The sequence below is a fragment of the Myotis daubentonii genome, chromosome 8, assembly GCF_963259705.1.
Source record: "Myotis daubentonii chromosome 8, mMyoDau2.1, whole genome shotgun sequence".
Classification (NCBI taxonomy): Eukaryota; Metazoa; Chordata; class Mammalia; order Chiroptera; family Vespertilionidae; genus Myotis; species Myotis daubentonii.
Window position 1 is genome coordinate 23,820,617 of NC_081847.1, and position 27,838 is coordinate 23,848,454.

At 38.4% G+C, this 27,838-nt stretch overlaps 1 non-coding gene across 1 annotated transcript; it reads left to right on the plus strand.

Annotated features, from left to right (window-relative positions):
• Positions 1-22,862: 22,862 nt before the first annotated feature.
• Positions 22,863-22,969, plus strand: LOC132240309 (U6 spliceosomal RNA). Its single transcript, XR_009454239.1, has one exon. It is a non-coding gene; the product is annotated as a U6 spliceosomal RNA (small nuclear RNA).
• Positions 22,970-27,838: the final 4,869 nt, after the last annotated feature.

Consider the following 27,838-nt stretch of genomic DNA (forward strand, 5'->3'; position numbering starts at 1 on the left):
TTCAAAACCACCTGGCAGTAGATACCAACACACCCACATATGCCATTCAGGTTCTCCAATCTGTTCTGCAGACAGCTGAGTTTCCCTTGGCCATGATTAAACTTTTCATGCCATTCTCTCCCCCACCTTGCCAACAATTCAGAGGGTTCAGGATCCAGAATTTATAACATTGTATTTCTACCTTTTCTCTGCCATCTAAGTTATATATCAAGTTGTCTATCACAGTCCGATCGATCATAGTGAAGAACTGAGAAGAAACCTAAACCACAGAGTAATGATTAAGCAAATTATTCCATTTCCACAAGATTGTATATAGAAAAAATAAAAACAGTAGTGAGGTACCACCCATATTATTAATTGTAATAATTTTGATTATATAAACATGAATGATTGCTTTATTCCTTCCATTCACAATCCATTTTAATACATTATTAATACTATTCCTTTAATAGCTATATGAAATAATTATATGCCATATACATTTTTTAAACACTAACTGCATGGACATTATAAATTGAGAGAATTTATAAAAATGGGCATTTGGGAGAGGGAATTTCTAGTCTTATTCTTTTCATCACAAATATATTTACAAATTCTGCATATGGGTGGTTTTGGTCTGTGTGTTTTGTGTACATGTATACTATGTGCAACATCCAGTTGTAATGCTCACAACTGTTTAACAACTGGCTCTGATAAATACCCCAGTTTGTAACATTTGCTGATTTCCATGGTGCAAATATTCTAATTGTAGCCAGGGTTTGGGCAGAGACACACATGATTGGTCTCAGAAAGCCATAGGAGCTGACTCAGCCCCATGGGACAGCTGGACTTCATCTTCCCACTGAGTAACTTCCAGAGCCAATGGCTAGCCACCTAAAACTGGCTCTAGAAAACAGTTATCTGTGGTCAATTTGAAGCTCCTCTTCAAACATCACAGCTCCCTAACAATCAAACGCACCAAGATACAAGAGAGAAGGAACAGATGTACATTGCCTTAGCCCATCGATCCACTCTCCTCCTGTAACTCCTCTCCCTACTGGAACCTTATTAGGCTGTAAAGCCCAAACATCATTAGATAGGAAACTGTGTGGGCTTTTTACAGGGAAATGGCCAAGTAATAAAAAATATTAAATGTAAAAACTTGTGTGAAGAAGAGCAGTGAGTATAGTTTGGGATTTATAAGTAAACACAAAACAAAACAAAATGTCATTGGGAAACTGAGCAAGGAAATGCACTAGTTGGGACCTCAGTCAATATCCAAACTAATATCTAAACTAGAATTTTAGATAGATAAGATTGTATAGATAAGAAAATTGAGGCCCAGAAAATTTAAGTGACTGATTCAAGGACAGATTTTTAAATCAGAGTATTCTAATTCCAAATGAGTTGCTTTGCCTGGCCGGTATGACTCAGTGGTTGAGCATCGACCCAGGACCCAAGAGGTCACTGGTTCAATTCCTGGTCAGGGCACATTCCCGGTTTTGGGGCTCCACCTCCAGTAGGAGGCATGCAGGAGGCAGTTGATCCATGTTTCTATCCTTCTATCCCTCTCCCTTCATCTCTCTCTAAAAAGCCACACAAACATATTCAAATGAATTCCTTTGACCATTAAGTTGGCACTATTTAAAAATTCACATCAGCTCAAATTTTAGAGGATTATTATGATATGCTATTTCAAGACAACAAGGACTCTAAGAATGTTTAATATTTTTCTCAATGAGTTTAGATAAGTAAAATGTTTTTTTAATATATCTTCAATAAGTTTATATTCTAAGAAGCAGCTGTTTTTTTATCCTCACCCGAGGATATGTTTTTATTAATTTTAGAGAAAGAGGAAGAGAAACAGAGAGATATTGTTTGGTTGCCTCCGTACTCGCCCCAACCTTGGCATTGAACTGGCAAACTAGGTTTGTACCCTGACTGGAATCTAACCCACAAGCTTTTGTTGTATGGGTCAACTCTCCAACCCATGGAGCCATCCAGACAGGGCTCTAAGCAGTAACTTTCTAAACATCAAAGAGGAATACACTAATGTTCATTGCCAATGAAACTCTGTCATAGACTTTTCTAGTCCCTGATGCAAAATAGAAGCCAGGCTACCCCATTCACCTCTTTCATTTCATCAGAATGATGTGTCTTATGGACACACTGTGAGGAAGCCAAACTTGACTTTGCTGCTTATGTTAATCTCTGGGGGATGAGATCTGGAAATGACTTTCTCAGGAGAGCCCACAGCCTGTTTTTGAGGTTACTGTGTGCTGAATGATTCCTTCCACGACCCGCGTGGAGTAGGGTTCGGTATCTGAAAGAGGAGCCGCACAACAAATGAAAGAAAGAGACACAAGATAATTTTGCAATATTGGGGGACCAGGCGGGCAAGTCCCGAAGGACTTCCGCCTAAGCTCAGGCCGCTCGATCTTTTATTGAGGTCGGGGTAGCCTTAGGGTAAGGAGGTCTGTCTGGGGTAGCCCGAAGGTAAGGTGGTTTGTTTGGGGTAGCCCTAGGTTAAGGAGGTTTCAATGACACACAGATTAGGTCATAACATCACCCTTAGGCAATTTACATGATTAAAGGTAGGGAGGTTGCTTCAGCTATCATTATCTAGATTAACTGGGTGGTGCACAGTTCTGACCTTTGCTAGAACTTCAAAGGTTACTAGCTTTTGGAGGGTCTCTGTCTAAACTCAGCTAGTGAAGACAATGAATGGTTTCCGGCACTGTGGGTAAACTTCATCGTGTCACAAGCAACTGCATTTCCAAGGGAAAACCTGAACATTCCGAAAGCTCATAAAACTATACAGTTAAAAATACAGAGGTAAAAACCAAATTTATATCTTTGCCTGCATTTTCACCATCATCTTTGTTAACTTTATAAGCATGTTCAAAGCAATCCACACACATTAGACACACTAAACTAGATTCCTAATTTGTCCACATAACTCAGGTTAGATTAGAACTTCAACTGAGGATTTCTCATTAATAGGATGCAAACATGTTAATTTGTGTCACTCACTAGAGTAAAGATTCAGTCTCAGGATGAAAATTAGTAACTTATACTACAATACAAACAATTAAAAAAATAACTGTTTTGACAATAAAAATATTGCCTTAACTCATTGTTTATGTTCCATAAATTTTGCAGAAACCTAAAAAACATAACTCTCTGGATGCTATACAAATCAGAAAGCTTCTAATAAATTTCTTAGAAGAGGGGTTAGAAGGTATCTGATAGGCAGAGGATAATATTTTGGGGGTAACAGTAGGATCATTACTCCAAAAGCTCTTCTGTGGTTGGCATTTTTCCTGTGTTGGGGGTGTGAAATTGAAGATACTCCACTCAGGTGCTACCCACATTCATATGATGGTTTATAGAATTTGGACTTCACCATCATACCTAATAAGTACTTCAAAATGACTTGCGAGTTATTTGTTTATGTATTTATTTACTTCCGTATCAGCACCCCAATTTGGGGAGAATCCTCTGGCCACTTCCTACTGAGAATGTGGTCTCAGAATCACAGCCTGAGCATCACCTCGGAGACATTAGCAACACAGGGTCCTAGATCTACTGAATCAGAGTCTGCATTTTATCAACATCCCAAGGGATTCAAATGTACATTAAAGTTCAGGAAGCACTGCTCTAGGCTTATTTCACACTTGGAGCATCTGAGGAATTGTTCCAGTTCTAATAGCTAGTTAATTAATGATCAAAATTCATGCCCAGGGTTCTTGAATTCCAGAACTGTCTCTTTTCTGGCTTTCATTTCTTCTTTTTGACACATTTTTAGGCAAAATGGCAATTCTTCTTATACAAACCCTTAATAATAATGCAATTGCTATCAATGTCCATCATTGCCAATGCCAGGTTTGGTTGGATCTACTCTCAGCAGCAATTAAGTTTTGTTTTGTTTTTAAAATATATTTTATTGATTTTTTACAGAGAGTAAGGGAGAGGGATAGAGAGTTAGAAACATCGATGAGAGAGAAACATCGATCAGCCACCTCTTGCACACTCCCTACTGGGGATATGCCTGCAACCAAGGTACATGCCCTTGACTGGAATTGAACCTGGGACCCTTGAGTCCACAGGCTGATGTTCTATCCACTGAGCCAAACCGGTTAGGGCAGCAATTAAGTTTTGATATCCTTTTATGTGAATACAGTCTCAAATTTAGCATAGATATAATGGCTGGCAAAGTCAAGAAAAATGTATGTTTTCTGTTGGCAAAGATCAATCTGCTCAGGAGGACTGAATAAGGGCCTTTGGAATATTTATCAGTTTACCAGCAGATTAGAGAAGTTCATCCTCTACCCTGACCTCGTTCCAGAAAGAGAGAAGCAGAAATAGGCCTTGAAATAGCTTACATTTTCCTGGAACCACCAAAGCAAATGGAACTTCATTTCAAAAAGATAGCTAAGTACAAAGCAACAGAGGAAAATGCTTCAACTGATAACTTTCTGAGAATGGGAGATTCACAGCTGGTGAGAATGATTTGGAAGCAGATCATAGGAAAAAATAGTTTATTTGCTATCACCCTATGAGGAATGAGTTGGAGAATATGGCTTGCTTTTTCCAGTCTCATATCAATGAAAAACAACAGCCATTGCACAGCAGGAAGTGGGCAGGAGGAGTCATGCTGAAGCTGTGTCATTGCAGAGGCAATGATCCACTTAGTATTTCAGTTGAAAGTTTGAAAACTAGCCCAATAGATTTGCAGTTGATTGTGATAACATAGTTTTTCCAGATCCACCTTTTCTAGTAAGACCCTTTTACAGTATAAAAATCAAAATGGAACCTGAGAAGTCATTGTCATTTGACAGTTAATGCGACTAAGGCTCAGATTAGTTAAAGAACTTGCTCTAGATGATATAAGGTCAAAATCAGGATGAGGAGCCTGTGTTTCTGATTTTTCATCCAGTGCTCTGAAGGCTTTATACTCCCATTTTCTGCCTAAATGTTAAGGTGCATTTACCAAATAAAAGGAATCTTATTTTTGTTCAACACATTCCTATTTCATAAAGACAGAAAACAGATTCAGTATTTTGGGAAAATAACAAAAGGATGTGGGTTAGCTTTGGTGGAATCTATTCTCTGAAATTTAAAATTTTGACATCCTTTCAGGTTAATAATATATAGATTTAGAGGTCTGGATCAAGCCAAAGGGGGGGTCAAAAGAAGTATATTTGCATCAGATGGCAAAGAATAATACATTTAGGAGGACTGGGCAGGGGTCTTTGAAGTATTTAGGGCTTAATTAATATCTCAGGAGTACCTATGGCTTTTGGAAGTGCTCCTATGTCTGTTTCCTAACTTTAAGGAATGAGAATTTGGCCTTAAAGCTACAGACAGCTGTGAAATTGAATGCTCTATTGGAGCATTTTAAATAGCACATTTGGCCCTTTGGAAATAACTAAATGGATTTTACTTCTGCAGATTTATAGAACTTGCTCTTTACGCAATGTTCTCCCTCTTCCAGCTGAGTCACTCCCAGTACTTCTAAACTAAGCCCTTCATTACTCACACTCCCTACAGTACGTAAGGTAAGCTGAGGTTGACCTCACACACAACTAGCACAGCTTATTTCCTTTCAGATGCTAGAATTTTTATCTGTCTCTTTTCTTTACATAGCAACACATTGAGAAGTACAAATTGCAGAGAGTCTCATCTTGCAACCTAGAAATGAAAGTATGGTCTAAGACAGCCGTGGGCAAACTACGGCCCATTTGGCTGTTCTATCCGGCCCGGGGAGCCGAAAGAGCGGAGGGTTCTCTTGCTCTCCCCTCCGCTCCTTCACCAGCAGCAGTGTTAACATGTATTAGTTCACACAAACACTCCATCCATGCTTTTGTTCCGGCCCTCCGGTCCAGTTTAAGAACCCATTGTGGCCCTCGAGTCAAAAAGTTTGCCACCCCCCCGGTAAGAACTGGTTTTTAACCTTGGCTTCACCTTAGAACCATCTGAGGAACTTTAATCCTCATGTCAGGATGTTTCCCAGTCCAATTTCAATAAAACCAGCTGGGTGAGACTCAGGCCTTGGCATTCTAAGCAACTCATCAGGTGAGTCCAACGTTTAGCTAAGGTTGAGAACAAGTGGTTTAAAACAGCTCTTCTCAGAGTTTGATGAGCACCAGTACAATCTGGACACTTGTTAAAACACACACTTCTGGGCCCAACCACTGATTAGCAGACAACTTCCTCAGTGCTTCTCCAACTGTGGCCCTCAGTCATCATCACTGGAGAGCTTGTCAGAAATGCAGATCCTCAGGTACCACACAAACTGAGTCACTGTGAATGGAGCACCTGAATCTTCAGGTTTATTAGCACTCTGAATACTATCGATGGTTACCAAAGATGAGCATCATTGCTCCAAAGAAACTGGTTACAACTCTGTAACAAGGATAACAGTGAAAAATAATACTTCAAACAATGGTAAAATTCCAAGCACCCATTAACTGTCTTATTTATTATTTGTACCACAAAACCCTGATAACTGTACAAGACCTGGTTTAATCATCCCAGGAATCCCCTGGTTCCTTACCCCACCTTGTCCATCCAGGTGAACCGTCATGATTCTCTCACAGATAGCACCCATCAAAGCTGATGTCACCTTGGATGAAAAGAATCCCTTATTGCTAAGTCAGTTTCCATGAAAAGTAATGCAATGGTATGTCTGCCAGGGACCCAGATTCACATTTTTTCATCAATGCTGGAAGATGGGAGTTTGACCTAAAAGCAAAGCCCATGTCATGTCTGGAAGAAGTATCTATATACAGTATATAAAAGGCTAATAAGCAAAGTGTCTCCTCAGGAGTTCGACCAGGAGACCAGGAGTTCGATCCCTCGCTATGATGTGCACTGACTACCAGGGGGCACCATGGGAAACCAGCGGTGGAGGTGGGGTGCTGAGGGAGCGATGGAAGGAGGAGATGGGGAGGCAGGGAGGCAAGGAACCTGATCAGCCCTGATCACTGGCCAGGCCTAGGGACCCTACCCGGGCATGAATTTTGTGCACTGGGCCTCTAGTCTAGGATAAAAAATACAGGCAGGGAGCTTAGCATATTTGTTCCCACTTTAATCGGAATAATGTTCTCACTGAAGTCTCTGGCCTGTTTCATGGGGCCCAGACTGTGCTCTGAACACAAAGCATACAGAAAAAAAGATCTTCTAACTGGACCCAAAGTTTAATTAGATCATCTTCCTCCTACACATTTCCTTGGATGTAATATCTGAGTTTACCACTCTTCTCCCCTATTATCTACCAGGTCTTCTGAGGTTATCTGAGCCTCAGCACTTTTTTTTTCTGTTCAGCCATTGTTTTCCACTGGGTTAAAATTGTCCTAGAGCTAAAATAGAGCATCAGAATCACTAACAATCCCAGGGGGATTTTTCAGGAGTACCTTTGGCTGTGAGCAGTGCTACAATGCTCTTGAGAACTAACTGGCCCCTTTTAAACCAGTGAAACTGCCAAAACGTGCTTGATCATTGATCCATAATCATGAATTCCTGGCCTCTATGAGTTTTAAGCTCAGCCACAGATGCTGTGACTATCACTATGAGAACAAGTCAAAAATGGTTCCCCTAATTAAAATGCTACCTTACTTCACAGTACAAGGTAAAAACAGTCATGAGTGTATCAGACACTTGATCGACATCAGGGAAATACACTTGAAAATTAGTCTAAATATTTTCACTTTGAGATTTTGAGTGGCAGGAGCAGGAATTTGCCTTTTTCTAACAAAAGAAAATAAGATAAATCTAAGAACAGTGGAGTGAAGCTAACCTAAGCCAGAACTCCCCATGGAGAGCAGCAAGCTTCTTATGCTGGGTGTGGGTTGTGCATAACATTTTATTATTTCCCAGCCATTTTGGCTTATAGAAGTGCAAGAGAACCAGAATGCTCAGGATCATGGAAATTATGCCCATTAAATAATTGCAAAAAAGGCTCAGACAATTGCTGGTCGCCAGCTGAGGTTGTCTTCTATGTTATGAGTTTTAATATAACAGCTTCCCCTCTTAAAATTAGATTTAAAAACTGGGTTCACTTTGCACATTCATGTAAGACCTCCTTAGGAAGATGCTTTGTAACCAGGAAGCTGAATGCTAATGCACGGGTTGCTATGGTAAGCAATCTTTTCTATTTAACGGGAGAATAAATAGTTCTATGAATCCCTAAATCAATAGCTGGGACTGAACAGGATACAATCTGTTATGTTAGCCCCTAAATATAGGTTTGGAGCTAGAAGATAGTGTCTTGTCTATAAAATCCTAATACAATTATAGATGCTTCAGAAAATTTTGTATTCACCTTTTGAAGCTGCTTGTTGATATTTTTCAAAGTTTTTATATAACTTTCTACCATTTGATTAATTGTTTTTCTCTGTCAGCCAGATAAAGACAGTTGAGGGGGAGAAGAAAACTGCCAGTTTTCATAGCTGGGAAAAAGAGTTTGCAGAATTAGAACACATTTAATGAATGCTTAATGAGGTAGAAGTGCTTAATGAACATTAAATAATAACAGTACAATAGGTATGCATTCTTTTAAAAAGAACAGAACGTGGTCTAAACAAATAGCTTTGTTTCCTTTCTTGAGAAACTATGTCTGTCCATGTGATGAATATTTGCCCATCCTCCCCTCCCTTCCCCCTGCCCTTTTCCACCTGGAGGCAAGGGGAACTTACCTTTATGGACCAGTCAATAGGCTTCTTGCTCCTGAGCTTCCGGTTGGATTTACGCAATGGGAAATAGCATCCAGAAGATGGAAGGGAAATAGTAATGTGGGGTTTGGCTCTCTCCTGCCAGGTTGCTGCAAATTGGCTTAGATTCTTCACCAGTAGCCACAACTCCTGGGTGCTGGGTGCTGGGTGCTAGGTACTTCTATCCTAGGTGATAAATAGCCCCTCGCTATTGCTGGGGTCACCCGTAATCCTGCCCACAGTTTTGTAAACATATTCCTTTAACTACTTGAAGGAGCATGGGATTCCTTCTAGAGCCCCGCCTGCTACTCCTTGAGAGTCAATTTTTCATTGGGATGAAAAATTAAATATATTAAAAAGCATAACTAAACTTTTTAAATATTTATTGATTTTTTTAGACAGAGAAGAAGGGAGAGGGAGAGAGAAGAATTGAGAGGGAGAGGGAGAGAAACATCAATGTGAGAATGAAAGACCCCTACTGGGAATCCAGCCCACAACCCGGGCATGTGCCCTGATGGGGAATTAAACTGGCAACCTTTTGGTGCATGGGACAATGCCCAACCAACTGAGCCACACTGACCAGGACAGAATAACTAAATTTATATTTAAACACATATTGTTAAGCACATATTTTAAAATATAACTATGACATCAGGCTACTTCAATGCCAGATTAGCTACCTTTTATTGATATAATTTGTAAAGTCAAACATATTCACTCTCTCATATTCATATGAATCACTTGTAATTTGTATCTGATTTTCATATTGTCTCCTACATGTTTTCCATATCTTTTCCATCAAAGTGAAAACTATGAAGGAAGCTTTTCAGATGGCTTTTGTATTCACCAAAGGGCACAGACAGATAGAAAAGAGCATACAAATTCAACCTGTTGTTAAGGAAGGTGTTGTAATGAAGTTTTCGTCTGTGCATTTTGTCTTTTGCTCCCATTGGCCAAATCTATCTGAGAGGTAAGCCCTTTGGAGAGAGGCCTTCAACTCAGCACTTTTTCCCTCTCCATTCTAGGCTCTCTTGAGTAAATGTATTGGTTGTGACCAAAAATCAAATACTGAGCAAAACACTACTATAACTTTTCAGTGGGCAGGTACTTTACCTTGGAGCCATAAGGAATGAGGAGGTATGACTTTTCCAGAGAACTGGCGGTGTCATTCTCTATATCTTTGTCTGTCTTTCTCTTTCCCCTAAGGATCTGTCATCCTACAGATTCTAAGATTCTGCCTCCCTCCACAGAGAGGCGGTCATGCAAACATAAGGAGGGAGGCAGTGCCGCCTCCTGCCTGGCAGAACACTCACCTCATTTAGCATAGCCTTGAACAAGGCCTGCCCTTCTCTGTAGGACTCTAAATGATCGATGACTCTGCTACCGGGACACTAAGGGGATAATCATTTTCCAGACCCATTATCCTTCCCCAGGAGAATGCTGGATAATGGTGCAGTGGGACATTGTCCCTGTGCATGACAGTGTTGGTGGCAAGAACCTCCATCTCTTTCCAGTCTATGAGTAATACACTGGATACAGCCCCAGGGAGATAAAGAAGTTAGTGCAGCTTTCAAAATTGCCTGATTTGCAACCAAACAACAGCTTAGGCCCAGAGAGAAATAGGCTTGTGACTTTTTAAGTGGAAAGTCACAATTTTATAAATGAAATGTAGCTACATGCACCTATGACTAAGTCTATACCACTCTCCAATAAAACTCTTAAAATAGAAGCTAAAAGTGTAACTAAATATGAGCACATAAAATTCTGTGACTAGTGATTTCACTCGTGGGTGTATACCCAAATGAAATGTATTCATAGGTTCAACAAAAGTCATGTAGCAGAATGTTCATTGCAGCTTTATTCCTAATGACCCCAAGTAAAAGCTTCCATGTTGTTAATTATCAGTACAATAGGTAAATAAATAAATACTACACGGAATAAGAAGCAGTGCTTTTTACTAGCTGTATGCAAAAATATGGGTGAATCTCACAAACATAGTGTTAGGTGAATGAAGCAAGACACAAGAGTACATACTGCATGACTTCATTTATCTAAAGGACAGAAACAAGCAAAATTAATCTATGTTAATCAAAGTCAGGGTTGTGTTTACCCTTGGGGGCAAGAGTCTAGAAAGGAGCATGAGGGGGCTTCTGCCATGTTAGTAATATTCTGTTTCTTGACTGGATTAAGATTATAGTTCAATAAATTTTACTAAAATTACCATAATTCATAGAATTCAGGAGTCCAACTGATTTAATAAAGAATCAATCCATTGGCAAAAAAAGCTTTAATCTTTCCTGAAAATAGGGATAGAGCTGAATTAATGGGAGGGCCATCGGATAGCTGTCTGACATGCCATTTTATAAAGAATGATACTGCCTTTTGAGGAGTAGAAGATGTAGAATATTTTACTTGCCAGATTCCTTTCAGAGATGGCAATGCATGTTTTTAAAAAAGATCCTTAGCCAATCAGTTAAATTCGGTAGAATACCCCAAATCTTTGGCATACCTTAATTAAAAACTATACTTGGTTAAATAAAATGGCCACAATTTATTAATAACTCTGTTAATTGTTTTATCATCCAGCAATGATTTTCTCTCTGTTTTCTTCTGTGGACAGGGAGCCCATCCAGACCCCTTGATGTTAGGCTTGGCCATGTGACTTGCTTTGGCCAATAGAATGTTAGCGTATCTACTGACATACTTCAGGACTAAAGTACTCATTCCCCCAGGATTATAGGGAAGATCAAAGAAGGTCAAGGATATATAGTTATGCAGGGTCTTGAATAAGCTTTACTTGAAGCAGAGCCTGAAATGAGATAATTTATTGAGATGGTACCTTTAGGAGAAACTTGGAAGGAAGTTAGAGAAACTGCTAAAGTGGATTCTTTAGTGTGAGGATGTAAAAGAACTTCCCATGCATTAAAGTTGGCAGTACTCCTGGCCTATCATTTTTTATCTTCCCAGTCCCTAGCTGCCATGCCCACTACACAAAAGTCCTCCTTACATCATTGTTTTACTGACTTAAGTTAGAAATAGAGGGAATTAGCAGATGTAATGTGCACGTTCAAACTGATGATACAATACCCATCTTACAGTCCCAGGAAAGTTTAGTATTAAGTGCCTATGGTCCAATTTTGGCCTTGGTTCAATCCAGTTAAAAAAGAGTTTGTGAGGTCTTGCTCTTAATTCAATTATGACACTCATACTTTGGAAAAAACAGTAAACTATAACATATCATGAATCCCAATATAAAAAAGTATAATCTTTTTTTAAAAAAACAAACTCCATTTTATACTCCTTATCCTCTGGCAACCACATCCTCTTTCTGTAATTATGGGTTTGCCATATTTCATTTAAAAAGGAATCAGACAATATAAGACCTTTTGTGTCTTTCTTCTTTCACTTAGCATAATAATTTTAAAGCTTATCCAACTTGTGGCACGTATCAATACTTTGTTTCTTTTTATGGCTGAATAATATTATATTTATTTGTTCATCCATCAGTGGACATTTGGATTATTTCTACTTTTAGGCTACTGTGAATAAGGCTGCTATTAACATTCACGTTCACATACAAGTTTTTATTCATCAAGCACTCACTCTCTTGATCACTAAAAGGATTTAACTAGACTCTAGAGTTCAGAAATATTTGATTGTAATAGTTCTTGCCAGTTCAATAGTTGTTTTGAAAGATTAGTTCTTGAAGCTTACTACTTTGCCATCTTTTGTAATGTCACTCGATTTTAATATTTAGTAAACCAAATTGTTTATGCTTCTTCTATTGTCAGGTTTTCTCTAGCCACTTCTGCATATTAATATTTTAGATAAACATTAGAATAATTATTATTAATTCTTAAAAGAAAGGAAAACAAAATTGTACCCCTTGCCTTGTAAAATGAATTCAAACTGGTTATTTTAGGACAAGTGGCTCACTTTCAATATTATGTCTCTGTCCTCAGAAGACATAGTTCTCCATTTCTTCAAGTCTTCTAAGTTCTTATATGTTATATTTTATATAATACATGTGTGTTTGTTATAATATTCATTGTTTATTGTCCTGTATTTGTGAAATAATATTAGTATTTATAATATTACTGTTGTGAATGCATTTTTTTTCTGTAATACAACTTCTAAAATGATCCTATATAATAAAAGCCTAATATGCTAAGTGTCCTGTCATCCTGTCGGCCATTCAACCAATCGAAGCATAATATGCTAATGATATGCTAAGGTCACTCAACTGTTCATTATGACATGCACTGACCACCAGGGGGCAGACAGTTGACAGCCAACCAGTTGCTATGACATGTACAGATCACCAGGGGGCAGATGCTCTAACCAGTAGGTTAGCTTGCTGCTGGGGTCTGGCCGTGGAGCCTTCCTGCAGTCCCTCCCCCACTGGCCAACCTCCCACATCCCTCTCCAGCCCTGATCATGCAGGTTTGGGGTCCCTCGGCCTGGCCTGTGCCCTCTCTCAATCGGGAACCCTGAAGGGGACATAGGAGAACCGGTTTCAGCCTGATCCCTCAGGCCACTGGTGCATGAATATGTGCACTGGGCCTATAGTATTATTATATAAGAAAACTGTACTTGGCTACTTATTTTGTGATTGACCACACTACTAAATTCTCCCACTAATTCTAATTGTTGTTGCTTTACTTAAAGTTGCCTGAATGTATAATCACATAATTTGCAAATAAGAATAATAATTTTCTTCCTACTTCTAGTATTTACATCCTTTATATTTTCAGAATAATTATAAAGAATAGCAATGATTGCAATTGTACTTCTTTTGTTCCTCGTTAAAAGGGGAAAGTGCCTAGTGTTTCAACATTAATTATGATGCTGGTTATTATTATGTGCTATAAATACACATATAAAATTACCTATATATACATATATAAATATATGTAAATTATGTTTTAATAAAAATAATTCTATTACTATATTATCAAATTGTTCCTTAGATAATTGAACTGCCTTTTTAAATGTATTAAAATAATTGTAACTTTTTATACATTGACTTATTAATATAGGTAATCTGATAGTAGATTTCTGAAAATTTAGATTTTCTAAATGTTTAGTATTAACTTCACTTATCACTGTAATTGATAATATTTCCTATATATATATTATGCTTTTATTGAGTATAATATAAACTGGCCAATTTTTTACCACTTGTGTTACTTTGTCATGATTTGGTTTTGATAATAACTGCTTTAATTTAGTTTATTGAATTTTTTGTCCTTTCTTTATTTTAAAATTGCAAAAAATACGGACATAAAAGGGTTTATGTTTTTGCTGTTTAAAAGTATTCATGATGAAAATATAATTTATTTTCTCATTATGTAAGTAGGTATTTAACTATTTACTGCATATTCTACATGATAATTTCATTATTTAGTGTTTTAAAATATATTTTTATTAATTTCAAAGAGGAAAGGATATGGGAAGAGAAATAGAAACATCAATGATAAGAATCATTGATTGGCTGCCTCCTGCACTCCCTCTAATGGGGATCGAGCCCACAATCCAGGCATGTGCCCCGGCCAGGATTGAACTATGACCTCCTGGTTCAAAGGTTGATGCTCAACCACTGAGCTACACCATCCAGGCCATTATTTAGTATTTAAAATTTTCATCCACTTCATCACAGTTTTCAAATTTAATAACATAAAGCTATGCAAATACTCTAATATATCTCTAAGTTTCCTCTATAATTTAATATTTTCCTTTAGGTATGACTTACTTGATAAATTTATTTTGTGGTTACATATGTGTATACATATGAACATTATAATCATACACATAATTATATATTACATAAACATATACCACTATTATGTATGTTTCATTCACCTCTCAAAAATACCTTTCATTACAATTTTTTGTTTTATAATTTGTTTATTACTATTTTTTAATTTATTGAAAAATATTAAATAATGGTTTCTCAGACATGTTACCAAATGCATATCTATTTAAAAAACCAGTAAGTTAAACTTCATTAAAATTAATAAAAAATGTCACTTTGCAAAATACCCTGCTAAGATGGTAAAAAAATAAAAAATAAAAAAAATAAAACAAAACAAAAACAAACAAACAAACAAAATACATGCCATAGACTGGGAGAAATTATTTGCAAATTAAATATCTGACAAAGAACTTGGATCTAGGATCTATTAATCATTTTGTAAACTCAACAGTAAGAAAATGAACAATCCAATTAGAAATGAGCAAAGTATGTATGACAAATATTGAAGTATGGTAGCAATCATCTCAGGTAGAAACTGTAGTTTAACTTTAACCCTGCTGTTTGGCTTCTGTACTTATTTGCTTTGTTTAACAATAGAAAAGTTATTTTGATTTTCTGAATTGTATAAATCATCCTATTCTATTGAATGCCTTATTGATTGTAACATGACTATCCCATTGATTGTGATCTTACTGGTTTTAGAAAGCAAATTCCTCTGTACCTGGGAACCAGGACAGCACCAGCACAATTATCCCAAGACCTGAGGGTTCCAGATAATGTTTCCTTGTCAACTCAGTGGTCCCAAGACCCGAGGGCTCTAGAAAATGTGTTTCTGTCAACTCCGTGGTCCAAAGACCCAAAACTATAATTAATCTTTGTAGATAACTAATCGGCTCAATCTCGCTTCTGTAACTGCTTTGTGCAAACCAGGGTCCTCATTCCAAACCCTGGGATGTAATCAATACCTTTGTGATTTTTGCCTATATAAATCTGGTGTTGCGGCCATCTTATCACTGCGAGATTTGGGAGAGCGAAATGCCCCCTCATAGTCCCAGATTGCAATAAATGTGACTCTTTAATTTGACTTCTTGAGGTGTCCTTCTGTGATTCGTGGGGTACATTACAACATTATGTATATGAAAAGGTGTTTAACATCGCTGGCCATTAGCAAAATGCGCATTAAGACGATTATAAAATACCACTACACAATGATTAGAATGACTAAAATAAAAATATAGCCTTGGCCAGGTTACTCAGTGGGTTGAACCATTGTCCCATTCACCAAAAGGTTGCAGGTTCGATTCCCAGTCAGGGCACATACCGGATTGCAGGTCTAATCCCTGTTCAAGAGGTGAATACAGGAGGCAAGTGTTAGGAGTTCACCACACATTTCTGGGCTTTACTTCCAGGAACCTCACTAGGTTCTCACAGTGAAGATCTAAGACAGATCCCCCCAACCCACCCCCCCCCCCATAGTCTGGCTGGAAGAGGAAGAATAATCACTTTGAAACATGCCCAAAACCTTCTCTATAATGAAGGCCTGATCCTCAGGGTAAAAGACTTTGCCAGAGCATTGTCCCATCATCTACCAGAAAAACATTCCTGCCACTTGAGTCTCCTGTAGCCTTTCTGTCTCGCCTAACAGAAGAGCAACATTGTCAACAGGAAATGGAGCTTAGAGAAAATTGAACAGGGATGCTGTAGCTAGGTAAGGGAGTATACAAAAAGGGATTAGAAATAAAATAAAAGCTTTTCCACTGGAAAAACACTTGTCGTGCAAGTCCTGTCCCAGAGACATAGACCCACTAAAGGACTGAGATTTAGCTATAACATTAAAGATCTCATCCCCTGTTGTGCCCAGATTTCAAAGTTCCCAAGACCCCCAGGGAGCCAGTCAGTCCGATGCAAAAGCAAAGAGTCATCTATTTCAAACCCGGGTTTGGCTCCCCTGCCACACTCACTGATGCAACGGTAAGCTCCAGTGGCCGAGAGAGAGCGAGGCCTGATGGGACAGGGGGTTTTAAAGGGGGGTGGAGTGAGGGCAGGAGAGGGGACTGTGGGCCCCGCCGATTGGCCAGGCACGAGTCGGGTCATCCTGGGCGTGGCCAGCAGGGGCCTGGGCTTCCGGGAAGAAGGCACTCTCCTGAGCACATGGCGGCTGCCCCAAAAATGGAGGACCCAGGGCAAGATGGAGGGCGCAGTCCTAGCCCCCCCCAGGGCGAGCTGAGCCCGGGCTCCAGGGGCCAGTCCGGTTGCTGGGGGTCCAGTAGATCGACCAGTTCCAGCCCAGGCAGGAAGTCCACGTCCTCCGTCTCGTTCCCGGGGGCGTCGGCGATCGCCTCCTCCTCCATCTCCTCCGGCGAGGGCACTCGCCCCGCCGCTGCTGCTGCCACGTGGGTCCGGTCCGGTCCGGGGGCGGCGGGCGGGTGGCAGCCTGCGCCAGGCTCCCGCCGTGGGCTGGGGAGTCGGTGCCCGAGGCCGCCAGCAGCGTGGTCAGGCCCCGAGACGACTCGCCCTTTCACCCCTTTGCCACACTTTATAGCAACATCAATGCTGCTCCTGGATTTTATATTTATCATAGTTATACAACAGTGGATAGTAGATTACAGCTAAAAGAGATGACAGGTACACTCAGGGAAACTCAAAGTCAAAGGGAGACTAAAATAAGGACACCAGAGAAACTTAAGGTCTTTCATACATATAGGGAGGGCAAACATCATACATAATCCAGCTCTTAGCCAGATTGCCATAAAGCCTCACACTCAATGCCTATGTATCTCAGTTCTTATTACTTCATGCAACATACTCATCTTTCACAAAGAATTATAAGGCATATGAAGATAGTTATGGCAAGAGAGTGAAATCCCAGGGCCCCAGTCACTGAGCTCTACAATCCATCCCTGAGTTGGCTCTGAGACCGTACCTCCATGAGCTGCTCCCAGCCAATGACTGAGCATATCACAGCTCATTCCAGGGCAGGTCCCTTTCTAGGGGACACTGGACTCCTCTGGTGACTGGCTTTGGCTCAAGGCCTTGCTGAAACTTACATGTCAAATGGTCTAAGAAACTTTCATCTTGTCTTCCTTCACGCTCACTTTCACTCCAGGTCAGATGTGCATTGTGGCCTGAGCTCTCCCAGCTTTTCCCAGCTCCATCCTCATGCTTTTTCACATGTTCTCCTACCCCCACCAAACAAATCCTACCCTTTGTGTTTAATCCTGTCTTGGCATCTGTTCCTCAGAAGAGCGGGACTAACATAGTCTTTTATCCTTTCACTATTCTAGGCTTATAGACAGTGTTCCTTAGTGGGCATTTTTAAATCACAGATTTTCATGGATAGAACTTGAATTTTTAGAATGTTTCCCCCCAGGAACAAGGAGAAATTCAGGGAACTTCCTCAAACGCACTGTCAGGATTTTTCTTTTAATATCTTGTGTTTTAAGCTGGAATGCCTCTTTAGAAAACAAGGCCAAATCCTTTGCTGTAAACTGGTGACATAATAAAAAGAAAAGGCTAGATTTAGGAAAAGTAGGGTCAGTCCACCCATAAGAATTTGTATGATAACCACACACTTCATGGTTCCTTAAACAAGGGAGAAAAAAATTTTCATTATAAATCTTAAACACACCGAGGTTTTGTGGACACATGGCGCATGAATTAGCTCACGAAGTGACTGGGTTAATACGACACAGTTGGATCTATGCAATTATATAGCTATGGTTTTGGTTTTATTTCCCTAAGGCCTGGGGGATTTAGAGGCTAGGAACAAATTTTAAATAGATTAAGTGGTGTACGTGTTATGAGTGTGTGTGTGTGTGTGTGTGTGTGTGTGTGTGTGTGTGTGTAAAGTAGGCCAGTTATGTATGTTTAACTTTCACAACAGTGCACATGTGTGGTTCAAGAATTGTCTCTTTTATGTACTCATTTTGAACACCATATCCCATCTAAAATCCAAAAAATAAAAATAAATAGAACTGTAATTTTCTTAAAGCTATTAAATTCATATGGAAAAATAACTGATGCATTGAAGATAGTTTTTTTTTGAGACTCACTGGGAATTTGGCATTTTTAGGGGCTGTGAATATTTTTTTTAGTGTTATATGTCAAAAAATACTCCAGAGGAAAATCTCTTTGACATTGGTCTTGACGATGAATTTTTAGATATGACACCAAAAGCATGGGTAACAAAAGCAAAAATAAACACTAGAACTAGAACTATATCAAAATAAAAATCTTCTACACAGCAAAGAAAGCAATTAACAGAATGAAAAAGCAACCTACAGAATGGGAGAAAGTATTTGCAAGCCATATATCTGATAAGGGGTTAATTTCAAAAATGTATAAGGAATTCATTATACAATTTAATAGACACACACACACACACACACACACACACACACACACACACACACAACCTGATTTAAAAATAGGGAATGGACCTGAATATTTTTCTAATAAAGACATAAATGGCCAAAAGGTATGTGAAAAAGTGCTCAACATCATTAATCATCAAAAAAATGCAAATCAAATTCACAATGAGATAACACCTCAAATCTGTTAGGAGGGGACTATTATTTAAAAAACAAAAGATAACAAGTGTTTGGTGAGGATATGGGAAAAAGGGAACCCTGGTACAGTGTTGGTGGGAATATAAATTGGTACAGACTTTATGGGAAAATAATATGGAGGCTTCTCAAAACATAAAAAAAAACCTACCAAATAATCCAGCATTCCCACTTCTGAGTATACACCCAAAGGAGATAAAATGAGTATCTCAAAGAGATACCTGCACTGCTATGTTTATTGCAGCATTAATCATAATAACTAAGATCTGGGAACAAACTAATTTCCATTGATAGATGAATGGAAAAAGAAAATGTTGTATATACAAACAATGGAATATTATTCAGCTTTAAATAGAAGGACAATATGCCATGTGTGACAACATTGATGGACCTGGATGACATTGTGCTAATTGAAATCAGACACAGAAAGATAAATACTGTATGATCTTACCTATATATGGAATCTAAGGTAGTCAAATTCATAGAAGCAGAAGGCAGAATGTTGGTTACCAGGGGCCAGAAGAAAAATAAAATGGGGAGATGCCAGTCAAATTTCAGTTTTGCAAGACCAGTAAGTTTCGGAGATCTAATGCAAAGCATGGTGACTGTAGGTAACAATATCGTACTGTGTACTTGAAATTTACAAAGAAGGCTAATACTAAGTGTTGTCACTACCAAAATAAAACAAACAAACAAAAACAATGTATGAAGTGATGGATATGTTAACTAGCTTTATTGTTCAGGTTATTGCACAATGTACAGAGTGGGGCAAAAATAGCTTTACAGTTGTGAGTACCGCAGTTTATTCTTCTATTTACTAAGGGCCCAGTGCATGAATTTGTGCACCTTGTACTGTGGGCCATGAGGCTACAGTGGGCACAGGGGCGGGTCTCAGCCCATCCTCTGCACCCCCGTCCAGCCCCTCCCATCACAGCCCCCAATCCCCTGTCTGCTGGCAGCCCCACTCCCATGGCTGCTGCTTCCACATGCTGATGGCACAGCCCTGCTTGCACCCACTGACAGCACAGAAAGATTGGGGCCAGTACCAGCAGCAGGTGCAAGCAGCAACTCCAGCATTGGCAGCAGGTGCAAGCAGGGCCAGCACTGGCAGCAGGTGCAAGTGCTGGGTGGGACCGTGGTGTGTGGGAGCAAAGAATTTTCAGTAACTACCAGAGGTTCACCCCAATGACAGCAACCGATACCCCACCTTGGTCTGGCACCCCCACTCACTTGCTTTACCATCCTGCCACGGCCGATGCCTGCCATACTCCACATGTGCCATGTGGTGGTCTGTGCATGTCATAGCAACCGGTTGTTCGGTTGTTCTGCCATTCGGTCTATTTGCATATTAGCCTTTTATTATATAGGATGAGCTTATTTATTTTCCATATGAACAACTGTAAACCTACTTTTACCTCATCTGCATATGTATATCAAATCACCAAGTTGTACATTTTATATATGTATAATAATAAAAAATTACCCTTAGAGTCAAATTTGCTTGGGTCAAGATAGAGGTGAGGTAAAAATAATTTCTAAACAAGTAAATTACCCAAAAGTCATTTGAATTTCCCATGGGCATATGAATCTAAGCAATGCTGTGTGTCAGCGCTCAGGCACCTACATACCTGAGAAACACCTGGCTGAGCAGTCATCAGCCTGAAAGCGAAAATAAGACATTTGGGGGGGGCTAGCTATCTGAATCTGTGCCAGTAACCTGCATTCTGCCGCACACTCTTGATAGCCCATGATTAACTCCATTCTTATCTCTGTGCCTGTCCTGCCTTGTAGAACCTGTTTCCCAGAATACTCCCCTTTTATAGAGGCCATAAACCATGAACCATATACAACCCCCTGAGGGGGTTGGCAGCACTGGCATCAGGTAGGCCAAGCCTCTGAGTGTGGTCTCACTTCCCCCATCCCAACTCACGGGGGCTGCAAAGCCCGCAAAAAGTCTGGAAACCTGACCCATATTTGGGGGACAAGGAAACTAGGGACAAAGAAACTAAGGGTATAAAGGGAAAGCTTCGTCCATATTCATCACTCAGGATTTGGAGACTGACTCCCTTCAGTCACAGCACTAGTGCATCTACAATAAAGGCTACTTTTCCGAATACCTTCTGAGTGCCTGGCTGATTAATCTCCCGCACTGCCTGGCAGCTTATCTGCCACAAGCCCACTCTGGTTGTCCTATGGCAGTGGTTCTCAACCTTCCTAATACCGCGACCCTATAATACAGTTCCTCATGTTGTGGTGACCCCCAATTTCATTGTTACAAATTGAAAATAATTAAACCATAGTGATTTATCACAAAAACAATATGTAATTATATATGTGTTTTCCGATGGTCTTAGGCTACCCCTGTGAAGGGGTCATTCCACCCCTAAAGGGGTCGCAACCCACAGGTTGAGAACCACTGTCCTATGGGCACAATTGATCTGCTATACTATAAGATCTAGTAAATCAAGCTTCAGACAACTGGCTATTCATCAAGATTGCCAGGAAGAAGAAAAACAAATCAATTGGCAAATGGTTAATCCATTGTTTCTCTATAGAATGAACTTAATTGGAAGATAGAAAACATTTTTTTAAAAAAAGGTATCTGAACTGCCAATATGAGTCTTTCTTTGCACCACACCAGAACAGTTGGCATACACGCTTTTCTCAGAAAGAGGGGGGTGCCTCTTTAGTCAGAACTCAATTTTGCATTTCCTTGATTTGCAGATGAAAAGAATTCCAATTCCCTATTTATTTGTAATACCTGGCTTGTGAATCTCTAGCTGGCTCAAGCAGTTCTGATGAAATGCAGGACAATGACACCTTGAAAAGTGGTGACACTGTATCCACTTGAAAAGTAATTGCTCCTGGCTTCACGCACAGTGACTTCAAGATGGAAAATACATTCAGAATCGCAAATGCCAAGAATGCTTCTAATCCAACTGAGTCCCTTCCTTATCATTTTAGGGAAGCAAGTGGGATAAAAATAATGCCAAAAAGCATGATTTATCATATCAAATATATAGTGCATGGTAAGTATTCTATTTTCTCTTTTCTCTCTCTCATTCTCTCATTCTCTGTCTCGACTTTTATAATACTTTTCATATATATAGAGCTTCCAACTGAAACTATTAACTGAATTCATTTTTTTCAAAAGACTAACTAGACTTTTGAAATGTAAAGTTCTATAGCCATTTTTTTGTTTTGAATTTAATTAAATTAATTTTGATAAGTTGCAAGTAGTGCTGACCCAATTGGATGCATTTATTTTTTTAATATGTAATGTTTCATGCTACAAAGAATACAGGTAAAACATACAGCACAGCACTAACAACTCATTAAACTTCTCCCATTTTATTTAAGCTATTATTATTATTGATGCAATCACTGTATTCTCATTCTGTCTTTCCTCAACCATTGGAATAACTATTATTCTAAATCTTGTTTTTATAACTCTTTGCTATATCATGATCAGCTGGTCTCCTAAGTATACTGTCCTAAACAATGCATTATTTAGTTTTGATTTTATTAAAAGTGTATTACATTATACATAGTTTTTGTGGTACTGGCTTTCTTCACTCAATAGTATTCTTATTTTTAATTCATCCCTTTGTTATAAGAAGTAGACCTTACTTATTTTCACAACTGACTAATTTTCTATTGTATAATATATAATAATTCATTGTGCTGTAACTTGATTGACAAATGATACAATATGTCACAACTATCTTAGAATCTGTGGCATATCTTTATTTTCCCTATTATATTTTTTATAAAAGGTTATTAATTTTAATTTTGTCAAATATATATTTTTATTTAGCACTTTGTGACTTATTTAAGATAGCTTTCCTTGCGCTTGCTTTGGCAGCGCATATACTAAAATTGGAATGATACAGACAAGTTTAGCATGGCCCCTGCTCAAGGATGACACACAAATTTATGAAGCGTTCCATATTTTTTAACAATAACAACAAATAGCCTTCCTTCTCCAAAGATATATATTTTTCCAAATATTTTACTTTACCTTTGAAAATTAATTCTTTAGTCTACCAGAAATATATTTTTGTGGAGACTATTTTGATAAGTGTATACAAGTTTAGTCTCCTGTTTTAAATTTTTTTTATCATTATACAAAGACCCTTTCTATCCCTAACTTTATTTTTTATCTTAAAGTCTTTTTTGACTTATTTAATATAATTATGCCAGATTTCACTTGGTTCATAGTTGCCATATATTTTCCCCATGTTTTTATACTCAAATTTTCAATGCCAATATGTTTTGGGTGTATCTCTTACAAAAATCATGCACGTGGATTTGTTTTCACACAATCTGATTATATTTCAATGATTGGAAATAAACAGTGAAATTTAACCTTCCAGTTAAGAACTCTTTTTTTTTTTTTTTCATACAACTTAAGGTAATGAAGGTGTTATCTTATAAAAATAACAGACTGGATTCTGTCACACAATTGACTATTACCATAAAGGTGAGTCAGCAGCTTTAAAGTAAGTTATTTTTTTCTCCAATATTATTCTTTTAGAACAATTTGTGTGAACACAGACCTAAATATATACTGTTTCTTAAATCATCTCAATTTTTATGAAGAAAAATTCTCCAAAGGGAAACAAAAATGTCTCTATCAAACCTTACTAGTATAATAGAGCATTTAACAATATGTCCAGTTAGGGACTGATCTAAGCTGAGTAAATACCTAATTACTTACTTAATCATATTTACTTTTATCACATTTAGCAACTTAGCAAGAAAATGGTGAGTAGTGACTAGAGAGGGTTTTGGGAAATGTCCCCCTCTCTCTCCTCCCTCACCAGGAAAGTATTTTCTCCTATTAGGAAGATTATTCAAGACACATTTATGGTTCTGAAGGTCTGGGCTGATGGAGGAAAGAGATTATTCACAGGGAAACAAAGCCATTATGATTGTAGGCTGTAAAAGAAGTCTTCTGGTCTTGGTTGGACTCACACATAAATGCATATCACTGGCTATTGGCTAATTTAGGATGGGCTGATGGACTCAGCTGGGTTAACTTGGCTCTAAGCTACATGTCCTTCATCCCCCCAGCAGGCATGCTAGGTATGTTCCCTTCCTTAGACATTGCAAATAGCAACAGAAGCAAGCACAATATGCAAGCACTCTCTAAGCCTCTTCTTGCATCACACTTACTAATATCCCACTGGCCAAAATAAATTATATAATCTAATTGAGCTCAGAGTTAGGCTCAGAAAGTACTATAATGCTACAGGGAAGGGTGTGAGGACACTGGTAGGGGCCAAGTAGTGGGACCATTAATGTAATTAGTCTACCACAGAGACCAATTTCCTTCTCTGAGAAATACAGAATACGAGCAAAACAACCAGCCTTTTTTTGGCAGGGAATCATTGTCCCCAGGGAAGGCAAGCTTCAGCTGAGCCATGACCTATTCAAGGACAAGCTTATCCTTTAGCTCGGGCACTTCACCAATCCTGGCTTGTTTGACTAGCTGGAGCATCTAGTTGCCTTGAGTCAATTTCTACAAGGAGAAAGAAGCAACCGAAAAGCAGCACAGTCCTTGGTTTAACTTCGCATCTCTGGCAGGAAGCAAGATGAGGAAGTGACAGTGCCCATAAAAGCATGGTATATTTCTTCTCAAGGGAAGAGAGAGCTTTTGGGGAAAAGATAAGTCCCTTGTAACTGCTGTTAGGGAAATGCTGATCCTTCATTTGCATAAATTGTGGGCATCCTCTTTGAGTTTCATAAAAATTGCAAATTGAGAAGTGCAGAAACATTGATAGGAAACAGCTAGGTTTCTGAGGCACAACCACAAAGTATTAAAGAGCCTTGATTTGGGATAATGAAATATATTCATGATTTTCATATTTGATATTTTTGGTATATTCCCTTTGTGTGTGTGTGTGTGTGTGTGTGTGTGTGTGTGTGTGTGTGTGCTCGAGTGCATATGTGATAGTCACACTACAAATCTGATATGTAATTTTAGTTTATTTGGGTTGGTTCCACAGTGTTATTTTAATGCATGTTTTTGCATTCATTGCTAGCAAACAGGGCAATAAATCTTAGGAGATTCAGACCTAATCTGTGTTGCCATACCAGAATGTAAAGCTAAAATTTCTGCACATATTTTAAGCTGCTTCCTTCCTTAATGCATTGTGTCATGTTCTTAGCAGTTTCTCCCAAAGAAGATAGGCTTTCAATGTGCATGTCGGCTTGGGGGAAATCTTGCTCCTATGTATTAACTGCTGACTTCTTTAATCCTGTTAGAATTTAATTTCCCTTGATTGAATGCGGTGTTATCACCAGGTGCTGAGTGGCCCTTTCCTATCTGTGCATATAAATCCTGTTAGTCCTTCCCAGACTGGGGATATGCCAGAACCTTCTGAGGTCAGCCTCTTCTGAAGGAGAGTTTGCGCTCGGCTTCATTGGATACAGAGAGTGAAAGTCAAACTTTTGGACACAGATGTCTTGTTTATTTGCATCTGAGTTCTGGGACTGAGGCATCTCTGTGGATGACCTGTGAGAGTCCCAGCAGTTTCCAATGGCTTCTGCATTAATGAGTTCCAGGGCTTAAAAAAGCCATAAATTAAATTGTAAAGTGTTCACTGATTAGCAAGGTACTGACCCACAAAAATCTCCATTATTCCCAGTTCTTCCACTTATACAAAACAAAGCATTTCCTTTTCATGTGTGACCTCCTTTAACTGCTTGTCCCAAGAAACTCTTCTGAGCGATTGCTGGGATGTGTAATGAAATGGATTCTTAGTGATCCCAGTGTCTTTGCTTCCCAGTGTGAGGTTCTTCCTGCTCCCAGCTTCCTCTTTCTGCATCTTCTCTGTTTTCCATTTTCTGCTAATCACCTTCCTTTACCAAACAACAACAAAATCCAATTCTATGCACAGTCAGTTTTGCTACTTGTTAGCACCTGTGATTATTTTTCTAAAATTTTGATTTAAGAAGAAATTATTGGATAAATTGAGGTGTTTGTGGCTTCTGTGGATTTCAGACATTAATTAAAATAAAATAATTGTTTATTATTAACAATCAAGATTGGTGAGTATACTGATACTTTTTTTTTTTTTTACTTTAACTATCTCAGTGGCATCAATCTGGTCACCAAATGTGGCCTGAATGTTCTGCAGGATACTGTGATACGAAGGTAATTCAAATCAAGTGCTAGTCTTCAAAGCCATCAGAGTTTACGGTCAGAATTTTTTTCAAGGATATCAAAGTCAAAAGCAATCAGGTCAGCTTTACAAAAGAATTGGTCCAGGTAGCAATGAAGGCCAGATCTAAAAAGGGGGAAAACAGCTTTATTAAGCATATATTTCTATGTAGGAATGTTGATCTACTCCATTCAGGACTTCTGATTTTTCAAAAGGAACTGGGATTTGGGGGTTTTTATGCAATACCTTGTAATTTATAAATGTTAGCAAACATTTCAATTAAAGAGCAATTTGGAGTCATGAACCAGGGAATCTTTCTGTTATGACCTTTTGCAAAGAAGAGCTACAGATCCAATAGTCACTGGCAGCTGATGAGACATTTGTTACTGCTTTCTGAAAGGTTGTTGTCAACTCCTCAGGTCAATAGCCTATACATATACCATAGTCCATGTATTGTACTAGAGGTGTTTCTCATTACTTGACCAGAAAGCTAATATTTTACATCTGACTTAAATAAAATATGCTAGATCAGTGGATACAGAAAGCTCCAGCCAGCTGGTTAGAGAGATGGGCATGGAAGCCATGCTGAGCGCCAAACAGGATTACAGAGATAGTGGGCAGAACAAAGAAGAGGTGGAGAAATATGGGCCCAGGGAGAGGGAAACTCTCAAGTTCCAATTGTTTTCTAGTTCTTGGATTATTTTCCACTCTAGCTAGGGTATATTTCCTACACAAAGGTTTTATTGTGTTTTTTTATATTATTGAATAACCTGCCCCCTTTTACACAATAAAGATATGGGGGGAAATATACATGGAAACTATTAACTCAAAGAAGTCTAGTATAATTACATTAAAATGAGTCAAAAAAACCAACAACTTTAAGACAAAACCAAGGTTAGGATTAGAGAAAATCATTGAATAATGATTTAAAGATTTAAAACATGAAAATATAAAATTCTAACTACTAAATTCTAAATTAAAATACAAACCAAAGCTGGAGCCTTTTCTTGGTCCAGATGACAGAGGATCACATTTAGCTCACAAGGGAAAAGTGGGTGATTCGAATTCAGAGGCTCACCTGTATTTCCCCATTTGTTATAAACATTCATTACAATGTGATTGGTACTTCAACAGTTTAATTAATAAATCAGTCCTAATTGGCATGTTTAATATACCGAACTCATCAACATCTTAATCAATACTATTTCAAGTATATATAAAACATTTACCAAGATGGATCATATGCTATCAAACAAATCTAACCAAATTTATGTATTAAAATCACACATACTCAGAGTAGAGTTCAGCTGAAACTTAATAAAACCAAATAAAATTTAGGAGATTCTTTTATGTGTGGAAATTAAATAACAGACTTCTAAGTTAGCAATGGGTAAATGAAAAATGGGTAATATGAGAAAATGAATAATAATAAAAGTAAAAAATAATTAAAACTTTAGGAAAATAGCTGTGCTTAGATGGAACTTTGAAATCATATTGTACACAGGAGAGAAGAAAAACTGAAAATGGATTATCTAAACATCAATGTTGAGAAGTTAGAAAAGAATAGGAAATTAACCTCAGAAAAAAAAGGAAGCAATGAAGATTATGGAAGAAAATAATGAAATGAAAAGTAAATTTAAAATAGAGAGGATCAAC